Below are 15,197 nucleotides of genomic sequence, written 5' to 3'. Positions count from 1 at the left end.
AATTGCCTAATATTATGCGGTAGTTACGTAAGTTGGGAAAACCTCGGAAAAACCACAGGAAGATAATCGATCCAAGAGGGATTCGAACCCAATTCCGGGCGCAGTTCCGAAGCACGAGTACGACAAACAAAACTTAAGACAACCCCAAATGGCCTCAGAGTAGAATTCTAAATATATTTTCAGAGTATTGGAGAATATTCTATTGCTTTCATAACATTTTGAATAAGAGTTGTTATCGTTTTCACCACCACCACCACCACCACCACCACCACCACAACACACACATCAAGGGATAGACCTCCAGGACCTGTTCCGACAATCAAAATTCATCATCATCCCATCTTTTGGTGTATCTCCCGACATCTCTCCATCCTCTTGGTCTGTAAGTAAGGGGTTTTCTAGGCAATGTGTCTGCGACCATTCTCTCTACATGATTTCTCCATGGGCTTTATAGCTATAGGCTACCGTAGTGCTGCTTTGTAACTCATCTCTGATGGCTTCATTTGAGATATGCTCTCTTCGGGTAATCCCCAGCAGTGACCTAGGAAAATGCATTTGTTGGGCCTTTATATGTTTCTGTCGTTTCCTTTAGCCATCTAAGTTTCAGATCCAAACATAAGCATTGGTTTCTTTATTGATTTACGTAATTTTAGTTGCAGAGCCTTTGACATACATTTTTCAATATTTCTTATAATTAGTCCATGAACCTGCTAAATTTAATCAGTTTGTTCTACGTCTTGGTTTACATTTAAACTTATAATATTCCCCAAATAATTGGAGCTGGCTTGATCTATGATATTATTGTCAATTATAGTTTTTGTCCTTGTATATTCTTTGCCTACAATAGGCTAAGCCTTAGTTTTTGAAATTTATATATTCGTTCCAAATGCTGAACTTCTTATTATCGTTTCAAGAAACTAAATTGAACTACTTTGAGGAATAGATTTGCGAGAAATAAAGATAGCTTGAATAACTTTGATCAGTGGAATTTTCAAATAAACGTTCTCATAGCAACTGAAATAAAACAATTGGAAACAAGTATTGTGACGTTAAACTCTGTTATTTTTAACGAATTGGTATTTTTATTTTTGTTCAATCTTATTTTTGACAAAATTTTGGGAATTTAAACTCTGAATTTTTAGTAATGATATGCAGCTGCGCTGTGCACTGTCACTTTCGCTCTAATACGCAAGCGTGGATATATAAAATGTATGTCCTATAGTTACATCGCATGAATAATGTTAACCGAACAACAGGATTATCAGTTTCCTTAACGTCTCGTGTACAACAAAACTTATATTGACGCGGAATTTCTCAGAATAACCTAGTGTCCCATATTATTGTCTCTTCAATTGTGAGTCATTCATTATCAGTTATGAAATAAAAACAAGGGCAATATCACATTCCACTGTGGTGAGTTCACGAATCTAATTATCGTCAAAAGACCTTAGACAAATTTCTACGTTAATTTATTCGTAATAAAAGCAACAAACGTACTTTTCCTGCCCAAATTAATAAAAAGAAAAAAAAATTGCATTGGATTTATAGTTTGGTTTTAAACATATTAAATACTTTTTAATCTGTATTCACTCTGAATTTTAATTTTATTTTTGTCTATATTGGAATCCCCTCCTGAGCACGAGCCTTGCTCATTCAGGAGTGGGCTAGTTTATCTCACATTGTATTAAGTTGTATTCATTTCAAACTTACTAGCAATAAAATAAATAAATAAATAAAAATGCATTAAATATATAATACGAGTACGAGGAAGTAATAGCAAACACATTCACAATATTTCCTCCCACAGTGGTTCGTCGTTCTTACTAATTGACGCTCTCTGCCGTATGTCAGTCTTCCCAACAGTATGCTACATTGCGTCAATCGTTAAAGCCCTCGAATAAGATAGATAGTTTTTCATCGTTACAATTTTATAGCAAAATATAAATTGTAATAACAAAAGCGTAAAAGTAGAGTTAGGGCTTTATGAGTCATATGCATAGTCAACATACAGAGTAGTCATAAAGTTTTGGGGCTAGTGGAAGAGGGAAAAAAAAAGACATTTTAGAATATAAATTCACGTCCGGAAACGTCTCAGTTATGAGTTATATATTGCCACTATGATACCAACAAGGATAATATGCTTATGGCACAGAATATTGAACTCCGGAGAGAAACTACAATCCCAGAAGACATTGATGTAATTTTGCATCCGGTACAAATTCGCAGATATTGGAGGATTTATTACCAATATTCGCATATAGTTTCCCCTGATAGTAGTTGTACGAATATATTCGCATGGAGAAGGGTTTTTCCAGCTTCCTGGTATTTTATTGACAATTGTTATTGCGGATACGCTTCCTATTCTCAACTTAGACATGGCACACTCTTCAGTTCTGAAAGTTTGTAACGTTGCTATTGTAGTATCCTGTGTATGTATGCATAATGGAACAGGGACTAGAGCTTTGGCTCCATATCTTAGATTTTTGGACTACTTGTTATTTAGTTAGTTTAACTTCGTTATCTCACTTGAGTAGTTACTTCTCATCTATGAAATTGGTGATTGTGATATGGTGTAATTTATTGAGATGAGGTTGAAGGATTTGCCATTTGTCTTACAGTTAGAAAAAAGACTGAAAACTCCAACCATTTCTTCAGTGCAGGCACACAGCCTCATAACTGGAGTCTAAATGACTGTCCTTAGACTATGTCGGTGATCTGATTTCCGGATTAAAAACCCAGAAAATTTAATTCAAATTTGTAGTGGACATAGGTGTCGTTTGAAGCAGATTATCGCAGTTATTCCAAGTTCCCTTGCTATTGTTTCACAATTTAACCAAATAATAACAATAATAATGATAATAATAATGATAATAATAATAATAATAATAATGATTGTTGTTTAGTCAACTGTCCAAAGTGCAGCGTACGGGAGGTTTAAATGGTTGATTTAGTCAGGTCCCGCGGATCGCAAGGGGATCGTTTTCACATGGAAACCCGCGGAATGTCTAGTTGGATTTGACATAATTTCTGCTGATAATTAACACAGGTGTAATTATTGATAAAATGGTCACTTTAATGAATGTATAGATGAACATTAATACCAAAAAATAACAGAATAAACAAATGCATACCTGACTGTGTTTCCCCAGCGTCAGAGGATGAGAACAATAATCTCTAAAACTGACAGCATATTCGCAAACAAAAAGTCCTAAACTTGGGAGTAAAGGGAACGCAGATAACACGCAACAACATGCTCTAAACACCAGTGGCCCTAAGCCCTATGTTACAAGCACATATCCAGCAACACACAGAATCCAAACATGCACACACGCCAAAAAATATCACTGGCTCGAGATACCAAAATTATATAGTCCCACAGTTTGCAGGAACCAAAACTCGGCGTACCAATGTAACAATTCTTGACATGATTTCCGACGTGCTCATAGTCTGCCCGCAGCTTTACCCGACCCGTAACCCCAGCGTCCGCAGTTTCTCCAAAGATTGGTTCGCAAACCTTGATAGCTCTATTTCTTGGCACAGACCGCTCCGCGATGAATGACAGCCGCTCCATGATCCATCGCATTGCAGAGAGTACTTTGCCAAACATAATCATGATTTCCGAGACTCCTCTACAAGCCGCTCCGCGTTGAATGACAGCCGCTCCATGATCCATCGCACTGCAGAGAGTACTTTGCCAAACATAATCATGATTTCCGAGACTCCTCTACAAGCCGCTCCGCGATGAATGACAGCCGCTCCATGGTCCATCGCACTGCAGAGAGTACTTTGCCAAACATAATCATGATTTCCGAGACTCCTCTACAAGCCGCTCCGCGATGCCTGATTGCCGCTCCATGATCCATCGCACTGCAGAGAGTACTTTGCCAAACATAATCATGATTTCCGAGACTCCTCTACAAGCCGCTCCGCGATGAATGACAGCCGCTGCATGATCCATCGCACTGCAGAGAGTACTTTGCCAAACATAATCATGATTTCCGAGACTCCTCTACAAGCCGCTCCGCGATGAATGACAGCCGCTCCATGATCCATCGCACTGCAGAGAGTACTTTGCCAAACATAATCATGATTTCCGAGACTCCTCTACAAGCCGCTCCGCGATGAATGACAGCCGCTCCATGATCCATCGCACCGCAGAGAGTACTTTGCCAAACATAATCATGATTTCCGAGACTCCTCTACAAGCCGCTCCGCGATGAATGACAGCCGCTGCATGATCCATCGCACTGCAGAGAGTACTTTGCCAAACATAATCATGATTTCCGAGACTCCTCTACAAGCCGCTCCGCGATGCCTGATTGCCGCTCCATGATCCATCGCACTGTAGAGAGTACTCTGTGAAACACAATAATCATTTCCGAGACCTATCTACAAGCCGTTCCGCGATGCCTGATGCCGCTCCAGGATAACTAGTCGGTCTTCGCAGTTCGCTCTGGGATACCCGATCGCAGGCGAGGAGTTCAGTTGGTTTAGTTTGGCTGAGGCAACGCTTCTACTGGGTGTTCAGTTCAAAATGTGTCATTGCTCGCTGTATGCCGTCATGTGGCTAGCCGATGAGCCTAGAGAATTCAATCTTCCTACACTTCCGCTGAGGTGCATAACCTAAGAGGCAGAAAAATTGCCTAGCAAGTACGGCGTTCATTCTGAAGAGTACATACCGATACGTACGGTAACGCCGGTAGTGGCAGGAATGTGAACTGTTTGGAAATACGTACTGTCGGCATATGGGGAGAGGGTTAAGACGATTACTTAGGTATTTGTTGACATTACTAACTTCGACGGTCAACATGGACACGGAGCATTTGATTTGTGTTGTGGAATGTTACCGTACGCAACCGATGATAACAAATACCCTGCGTACGACTTGCCGGCGCAAAACACAGTTCGAAAGACGTTATGGTAGCACACAGACCGTACAGACCGCCATCTGTTGCTACGACGTTCAAGTTATACCGTACACGCCTTAAATAATAGGCAACTTCTCTAACATATAAGCTGAAACTCGCTTCAAATCGGTGACCCAACAACAGTGACGTCATGACACACTTTGAAATGAACACCCAGTAGTATTCTCATACCGACTGCTCAAATATTCCTCTGGCAACTGGGCACTCTTCTACAGCAGAACTTAGTTCAGGTACTCGATCACATACACACGGAGAAATTACACACTCTCATGGCGTCCTGGTTTGATGCACACGTCACTGGTTTAATTCAATCTACAGCTAAACACAATATAATATTTGTTACTCAGTCAAATGACAAATCAATATAAAATAATGACATATTAAATGATCATTAAGTTTTATATACATGAATTACAAATTGCAAACGTTTTCGCCCATTCAGGCATCTTCAGGCACAATTATACAATATCTCAATATCAAACTGTGTAGCCATTACATTGGTGGTATATAAACTGTTTAAGATTAATGATGTACAAAACATCCCCATAATTAAAATGTAATATTACAAGTCATAAAATTAAAATAATGTTAAAAACCACGTAGTGTTGTAATTAAACTTCGTAATATTCTGTAGAACTCTTGTTCAGTAGAGTCCAATGAGAGATGAATTATGTCTGAAATATATAAATAAATACGAAATAGAAATAGGAAATTATCAAATGTAAAAGTGTAATCGGATTGGATAATTGAAAGTACTCACGTCGTTTGAACGTGGCAACTGTATAGATCACTATAAAACATCCTATGTTTGTAGTAGTTATCTGTAATGAAAATAATAAATAAATAAAAATTTTGAAGAATTTGAAAAAACTAATTGGAAGACTAAATTATGGACGTACTTACGTAGACGTGAGACGACCTGCTGCTGTTGGAACTGTAGCTAGAATGACGCGGGGGAAGTGTGTGTTCGTGTAAACAACTAACGCGGAAGGATATTGCGTAGTGATGGGGTTAGAGGTTTTTAACATTATTTTAATTTTATGACTTGTAATATTACATTTTAATTATGGAGATGTTTTGTACATCATTAATCTTAAACAGTTGATCTACCACCAATGTAATGGCTACACAGTTTGATATTGAGATATTGTATAATTGCGCCTGAAGATGCCTGAATGGGCGAAAACGTTTGCAATTTGTAATTCATGTATACAAAACTTAATGACCATATAATATGTCATTATTTTACATTGATTTGTCATTTGACTGAGTAACAAATATTATATTGTTTATCTATATTAATTGACAATCTGAATATTTCCATCGTGATTTCTAAGTCAATCTACAGCGATGACGACTACCATTCACCAGCATAACATACAAAATCCCAATTCGACAACTAGAAGCTTAATATAGAATAGTAATCCCTATGCAGAAACAGTTTTGGTTCATAACCAATGTCATAATTTCACAATTACCTCCGTACTCTCTCTCCTCTGGATCTGTAATCTGTTTCAACACTCGTTTCACAACAACTCCTTGTGACTGCAGCGTACTTCAATATCCATCGTGTCCGCAAGAACTCCCTTAGCAACTAAACCGTTGCTCACAGTACACCGGCTCCGCAAGAACTCCCTAAATCGCTCCACCGTTGCTCATTCTATGCTAGCTCCGCGACAGTTCCTAAGTCACGCCACATTGCTCATTCTGCGCATCTCCGCGAGAACTCCCTACTGAACACCTAAACCCCAGGCCTTAATGTCCAACCGAAAGTTCTAGAAAGTACCAACGGAGAAACTAAAGTCACCAATGACAATGCAAGAAGAAGGAAAATAGAAGACTAATCAAGACAAAGTAACTTCATAGCCTCGTGTCAGGGCACAAACAAATGGCTGAGACAAAGATAATAGTTGTCCGCCGGTACTACTATCTGGTTGAGTAAAACGGAAACCATATACAGGGACATCATTTTATTTTTACTTCAATTTTTATTGTACCTGAGTTTTTGAATGTACTTCACTCCCACCCCTTCTACTAAGGAAGTTCCAACTCCACACAGAACCAAGACCGCAGATAGTAAGCAGTACTGAGTTACTGGGTATAGTACGTTCCAGAAATATGTTCGCGTTTTCCAGTGACGAAAGAGCTTTCAATATTGAATCATATTTTCGCACAGGTACTGTTAGTTTGCCTACGTCGCATCCCGATTTCCCCCACCTGCTTCTGCTCGCCCCTCTGTAAAAGCTGGGCTGTCTTAGCTCTTTTCTGAAAACATTAATTTCTCTTAGGAATTGAACGTTTACGTAATATTATATAGCTGTTTAATTTAACTTAAATAAAAGGGCCTCGTTAAGTAATTAACTGTCACGTGATTTCCTCCCTTTCTACAATCCTGCGGCATAACAACTTGGACGGACAGTAGATAGCATGTCTGAGTAATTTTATATTTTCGGGTCGGGCAGAAGTGAAGATTGAATTCACAGTACGTAGAGTAGGTACAGAATTATTTCAACATGAGTTACTAGTACGAAGGACGAAACTGGCAATTGGAATTAGATGCAATAGTCTATAGTGCGATAATATGCACAAAAGAACTGAAGTCTGTATCGAAATGAACGGCCACCATTTTCAAAATTGTGTTTAAATATTCATATTATGATTATTTTTCAATTTAACTTCCTTCTCTATATTGTACGCTAATGTGCTGTAGACAGTATACACTGCATAATGTATAAGTTCGCGTGGATAACTCACTTCGTGAGTAACACCGCTTATTCTTAATACAGTACTGTACTTTGATTAAAGAAAAACCTAATGAAAATTATCAAACTCAAAATCGCGATATTTCCTAGTTTACGTAAATGGATGAACTACTTTTCTTCCATCCTATACCTAGTAGAGTGATTTGTGTTTTACGCCAGTATCATCGAACTCCAGTCTTGGAAGGGGGAGCAAGCGGTGTTTCCGGTTCTCTAAAGGTACAGACAGGTTAATATTAAAAATGTTAGTAAAAATAAAATGATGTCCCTGTACAAAAAGAATAAACTAAAAATCAAGTGGCGAGAAAACATAATACGACAGAAGACAGGTTTGAACCTCATAACTGACACCAGTAAGACATCACGCAATAATAATAATAATAATAATAATAATAATAATAATAATAATAATAATCATAGTATCACCGTTGTCTTGGTGAAATATGAATTCATCTCTACATGGTTCATCAAGTTGGAGAAAATGCGTAAAAATTAGGTAATAAACCAAAAACGGGGTTCAAATAGATGTCTTGACCTCGGAGCACGACTGCATGTCGCCAAATCGTAGATCATGCCAGTGAATCCTTTAAAGAGTTATTGTAGAAAAGTACTCATGATTTATTTTAAGAGTGTCAACCAAATATCGGCTGTGTGAAAATTAACAATCTAACCCATGCATTGTGAAGTCTCCTTATTGACTACAAAAAATACGCCACCATCGCAATAATTGAAATCCAGGTTCGCAGTGATCGTAAGCCATCTGAGCGCTACCAAGGCGACTTTTCCTTGTAACTTAGTATACGCAGAACACGCCCCGCAGATATTCAGTGACAGTTTCCTGCGCTGAGATACAAGGGCATTTAATAAGTAATGGCAACAATACCAGAATCCGTGGATATACCACGGACTCTGAACAATACTATAAATCAGCGCTCTTATCGGTGAGCATCGGAATCTTTTAGTGCGTAATAGAGGAGCGACTATTGCATAAATGTGGAATATTAGAAGTTTTTAAGTGATCACATTTTGTGCATACAGTGACTGTTTCTGATTCATATTAGCCTAAGTAATACTGCCCTAAAAGTGTTTAGTAGGTATGACCAAAGATGTTTCATAAATACCAAGTTGCGATAGGAAAAAATGCAACCCAGTACTTTACAGCATTACAAGAAGTTTGTGGGAGAGGAGTCTTACTATACCGAACTATTTCAAGATGGGTGGAAGCGAGGCATTCGCTTTCAATCAAGAGTTGGCATCCGAATAGCTTTAGATCGATCAGTGAAATAGCAGAAAAGAATGCTTCAGATGGAGTCCTCCGTCTTTCAAGGTTTCGACAACGTACTGTTGAAATGGTAGTATATTTGAAGTATGCAATGCCAAAAACAACCAAAATACACTTAGTGAGAAACAGTAACTATGTTGTCATACTTTTAGAATGCTCTAGTACAGTATTCTCTATCCCTCATGCACCCCGTCATCCTGTCTTGTGACTGGCTGATGCTTTGACTGAAACAAAAATCATTGGAGCTGTGAATCATTTTATTTTATATCGTTATGGTTACGTCTGCCTGAATGTTCGATGGGTTTGTTCCTGGCTTTAATGTCATAGTTGTGTTTATATTTAACTTTGTCTTGTACTTCTAAAACTGTAACTCTGACTTCAGAAGCAATTAAATATCAGTTCAATCTTTTCCCCAGCAGCAGTACAACGTTCTTGATCGAGCGTGTTTTGGCACCGGTGGAGCAGAGGACGGAGAAACAACCTGTTATATAGTGCATTAGTTTCCTGTTGTTTACTTTATGATTATCATGAATTAGAAAGGAGTTCAATGAAAAACGGTGTACTAATGATATGGAAGTTAGCTTAGGGAAATCCACCTTAATCTTTCTGTTTTATTTGTCAAATAATTATCTGTATAGAGGCATTTACAGAGCGAGGTAAGAAGCGTCCGAATGTTTTTTGCACTCGTGGCGAAATGAGTTGCGTGCCGATTGCATTGCCAGCGTCCATCATTTCCTCTCCAGCCAGAAAATCCTTAAAACCAGAAAAATACCTGGGAGCAGTTATGAGACGTATACAATGCACCATCATTGTCATATATTACCTCTGAACAAATCATTAGGAACACTCACCATGGCTTAGGTGGCAAACAAATGAAGTATGTTGGTGAAATGACGAAAGAAAAACGGAGAACTCCAAGGAAAACCTTCACAACCCTGACTTTGACAACTACAAATACAACTCCACCATCATCTGAGATTTGAACTTTGGTCCACAACAGTCGTACACAGAGTTATAAAAACTGGCTTACCAAGGCGGATAATTTTCCTTGTACCCTCAAAGATACAAAGGAAATAATCATTTTCTCTTTGCATGATAGATGGTGAAATGTTGTAATGAATAACATCACGTAGACGTAAATCAATTTAAAAGTATTTGTTTAGCAAGTGTAAATGAGATAATTGCAATATTCCGTCTATGTAAGCTATGTGACCTTAATTGTCTAAAGAATCGAAATATTGGGATATTACGTCTCTGTATGTAATCTTAGTTTTCTAAATAATTGAAATATGATGTTGATATAAATATTATGAACATTATTTAACATATTTTATTGCTTATTGATATGTGTTAGAGCCAATAATTTCATGAACGTCTTCTGTAAACACCAATGGTAAAGTTCTGCAACTTGCGTCTGTCTACCTACCACTAAAAACTAAATCTGATCTACAATGATCTTCTTCTACCTTTTGCTCAATATATGGAACAGTCCTATAAAACGTTTTTCTGAATCAACTGAAGGACATTCGTTGCAGTTGCATATCATGTACTAAAAATCCCTACATTCATGAAGCTACTTTAACATTCCTTAATAGGAAGAAATGACAAGGCGATAAATAGAATATAAACGAAATTGCAATACCCTGCTGAATTTTGGTTACAGCTTTTTAATGTCCTGCAATGGTCAAACATAAGAGAGGCAACCAAGACACTATGAACTTTGTCTTATTTCATATGAAAAATTACCTAATCACGAAATCTATGCTAAAATCTTTGAATGGTTGAAACCTGAAGGGATGGGAGTGGAGGACAGCGAATATTTTATAACAAGGTGGAACAAACACGACAGACCTTCTTCTACAGAGTGAACAAGAACTTCTGGATATTCGACAAATTTGAACCGAACATAATGCCTGTAATGCACGATGCTAGTAGGCCTAATGTGTTTTTAGGAAATGATATGATAGGCTTAGACAATATCAGTATTATAAATTTAACTTAAGCTAGTCATTTCACACAACCATGAGCTAAACAATTTTTTTGTTGCTGATGTAGTACAGTAGAAGCCCGCTAATAGAAATGTCGAGTAATCCGAATCGAAATACCGAAATGTAAAAGTCTTCAAATTTCTATACTTAAGTAAAGAAAAAAAAAGAAATAAAGCGTTTGGTACCAAAAATAATTCCAATACTGTCTTCAAGATGCTAAATTACAATAGTCATAAGAAAAAAAAAGTTAATTAAATTTAAAATATAAACTTTTATTGTTCTTTGATTACTTAGATATCAGGTCATTACAAGCTTTATCACAGTTGTCCTTTGAAGTTACAAAATAGTTCAATTTTCTCTGACATAATGATGGAAACCTGCATGATAGGTAATATTACGCCAGTGCCTTATGAACATATGTATGCTCCACAAAATAATTTCGAGTAATCCGAAAATTTTCTAAACCGAGCAGGTCAAGGTTCCAATTACTCGTACTTTGAATTAGCGAGATTCTGTTTGTTTTTATTTACTTTATTTATTGATTAATTCTGATATAATTAAGGCCATCAGGCCTTCTCTTCCACACCACTAGAAATACTGGGTCATCCATATTTCGCGGCACCGCAGCTGAGGTGGGGTCCCGCTCGGCCAATAAGCTACCGGCCGGGCAATACAAGAGCCCTATGTTTAGCAAGCTAGAGTGACTGTGGAATAAATTCTAATGCACTTTAAAAGTTATGTACTGACCCATGTCATTAAATTAGATGCTGGAATTTCCTGCTTTCGTTTTAAACATATTTCTGACATCTTCTTTTTACATTTTCTTAGTTCTCTTTGAGAAATTGAATTGATCTCTTTGCGAATGTTATCCTTAAGTTCATCTAAAGTGTGTGGACTCATTTAAGCGCTTCATCTTTTAATGAATCCCAGAGATAATAATCACATGCGGCTAAACCAAGAGATCTTGAGGGCCATGTTATTGCTGATAACTCTATCGTCAAACACTTGTCGAATTGCCAGCAATGAAATATTGATTATAATTTCCAGCAATGAAACATTGGCTATATGAGGAGTCCTGCTAAAAAAAACGCGAAACTACGTTCCCTCTCGGTTAATTAACAAAAAAAGAGTTGAAAAATGTTGTTCACATATTATGTCACTGTTAATTGAGTCCTCAAAAAATATTGGGCCTATTATTCTCTGACGGGAAACTGCGCACAACCACCCTAATTTTTCGTCATGAAGAGGTTCCTCATGAAGCAGATTAGGTTTTTCGACACTCCAGTGTGGGCAGTTTTGAGAATTTACAGACCTACGTAAATAAAATCACGCTTCGTCTGAAAGGAGAATGAGATTAGGATCAATTTCTCCGCCATGCATTTTATTCAAAATCGATTCACAAAATCTAATCATACATACACGATCATCCGGTTTAAGTTCTTGCTCTACTGTACTTTTGTACGGTTTTAACTTAAGTAACTTCGTAGCTCTTTGTACGGAACCGTAAGAAATTCCCGTCTGCTGAGAAAGACAGCTAAGAGATTTCTTAGTGGAATTTTCCAAGCGTTGTCCAATGTCATCATGAGTTTCTTCTGTAAGCACTGTACGTCGCCTTCTTCGCTTCTTGTCAAGAACACTCCCCGTTTCACGGAATTTATTAACGAATCTATGAATCGTCCCATGATTTGGGACTCGAACACCTAGGAAATTCTCTTGAAATAATCTCCGGACAGCACGAGCGAATTCTGTACGGACATACGACTCGTAAATAAACTCCTGATGTGGAATTGAATAATTAGGTATATTATTTTCCATTACTCTCACTTCACTTCACTTCACTTCACTTCACTTCACTTCACTTCACTTCACTTCACTTCACTTCACTTCACTCACTGAAACACAGAACAAACAGCGTTGCTGTTGTCGCCTGAGGCGCTTCACCCAGCTCCGGTTCCGAGATATATAGTGACAACTACAATAATAAAAGACAATCAAACTGTAAACGAAGTAAAACCACACGAAAATATATATAAGACTAGTTATGCGAACTTTAAATGAGTGATTTGTTATAATAATATCTTAGTTAATTAACAGAGTTACTGCACAGGAATTCTACTTGTATAGCTATTGTTTTCCATTAGGTCGGAGATTCAAAATCAGTGAGGGGTAATTGATTTGTAAGGATGATCATGATTCTAGCATGATTTCTTGGGGATAATCTCGTGTCGTAAAAGTAAAGACCTTCCCCTGGACGAAAGAACTTCAGGCAAAATTTACTGGTCAGTGTCAAAATTCTGAGATAGAACAACGGGTCCATATGAGTGGCTCATGTGCGAGTCTATTTGTTTCAATTTCAAGTTTCAACCCATATTGCACTGCGTATATAGATTGCATTTTTTTACGTACAGTGCATGGTGAGATGAAACACAAAGCAGTACTACATGTCCACTGACCTACGAAATTGACAGCACAACGTATTGCTTATCCCTTATGATTGCAAAAATAGTTATTTCAAGGACTGTAATAGTATAGAAGACGAATGTAGAACTCAGTTTCATTTTCAATCTGTCTACTTTTCCATATTATACAATGGAGTTAAGACAAATATTACAGAGCTCAGTATTTGCAGTCCATCTAAATAAACTTCAACTTGACGCCTGTGCGTTTCACTTAATTACTGCGTTCGTAATTTTTTCTTCCAAATATTTAGAACGAACTCAAAAGCACATCAAGCCGAGCGTACACCAATCATCGTTTTTGCTGGAATTAAAGTGAAACCATACACATCCAATTTCCAAGATACTGTGCCAGATAGGTTTTTTTTTCCTCCCGTTGCTATGGGAACTGAAACTCAGCCGCAGGTAGAACATCGGTGCACTCAAGTGTAGCAATCGAAGTGAGGCCATGAATATCCATCCGAGCAACAGATCAGATATCATCTAAAGAAGTTTTCAAACTTCGCGCCTCAAGTTGTTCATCGTTCAATGAAACGCCAGGATTAAGGTACCTGTTTTCGATGACAAAAGACTCGAGATTAAGTATCGGGGAAATCAAGTGTATTTTTTCTACAGAAAATTCGTTCTTGGACCATGTTTACGGAATATTTATCTTTATTATTACTTTAATCATCCTCCATCTCCGCCTTCTCTTCCACCTAATATCATCACTATCATCATCTTCATCAACACTATCATCACGATCGAATAACATTACTTAAAAACGTAAATATAGGAAACGAAACCGCACCAAGACATTAACTCAATGGCGGGCATTCCTGCGGCATTGCCGCAGTGATGTCAGACCTCAGCAAAGCATCAAACTTACCCCCTACCTTCCCTTCTCCCACCCCATGAAAATACTGCGCGTGTACGAGCGGATTATACTGGATTGCTGTACTTCGGAGCTTCATTAGTGATACAATGTCTTTCGCAGAATCATATGAATCGAGACAATATCACACTTACAAAAAAGGCGGGTCTTTCATTTCTCATGTTTAGGATTAGTTACAAATAAATATTCAGGACGCGAACTTAAATATGTAGGCCTAAGTTCTTAAAATAGATCATCTGTTATACGAGTTCAAAGAATACAGATTCAGTGATTTTCAAGGGATGGAGAAAGATTTCAATATTTGTGTCACTCCTTTTCATGTTTAAATTGAAAATGTTATCCCAGAATTGCAGTTAGAGGTACTGAATTTGCAGAATGATAGCCTCTCGAAAGCAGAATATGAAGGTCTGCTGGGGTTTAAATTTTTTAAAAGATGTCCAGTACTACATATCCACTGCTCAGGCAGTTTGCTTAAAAAATAATGAGTACCGTCATTTCCCACAACTATAGTCCTGGAACATAACTATTGTCCACTATACAACTATTCAAATTTTGTACTCCGTAGCGTAGTAAATCGTTTATCTATATTTTTGCTGTACTGTAGTTTGAATTCAAGTCACTGCAGCTATCTACGAACGGTCTATGTTACTTCTACAATGTTCATTGAATGGTTGTATCGTGAATCATAGTTGTGTTCCAGGACCATAGTTATGGAAATTGCCGATATGTATTCATTAACCTACAAGTGCAAACAGCTGTTTTCTAAAATGAAATTTATAAAGTCCAGCCACAGATCCCGCTTAAGCGATGCACATCTCCTTGCACAAGTGAAAATAGCAGGCACAGATATAAATCCCAATATCGAATAATTGCTTTGAAAAATGATTAATGAAATATCACGTGAATGAAC

At 37.6% G+C, this 15,197-nt stretch overlaps 1 protein-coding gene across 1 annotated transcript in view; it reads left to right on the top strand.

The window, feature by feature from the left end:
- Nepl16 (Neprilysin-like 16) overlaps positions 1-15,197 on the top strand; it is a 516,822-nt gene that overhangs the window by 424,735 nt on the left and 76,890 nt on the right. The window lies entirely within an intron of this gene.

This window comes from Periplaneta americana, chromosome 17, assembly GCF_040183065.1.
Source record: "Periplaneta americana isolate PAMFEO1 chromosome 17, P.americana_PAMFEO1_priV1, whole genome shotgun sequence".
In the NCBI taxonomy this organism is placed as follows: Eukaryota; Metazoa; Arthropoda; class Insecta; order Blattodea; family Blattidae; genus Periplaneta; species Periplaneta americana.
The sequence above is the reverse complement of the archived record's forward strand: the minus strand, read 5'-3'. Positions and strand labels throughout refer to the sequence as shown.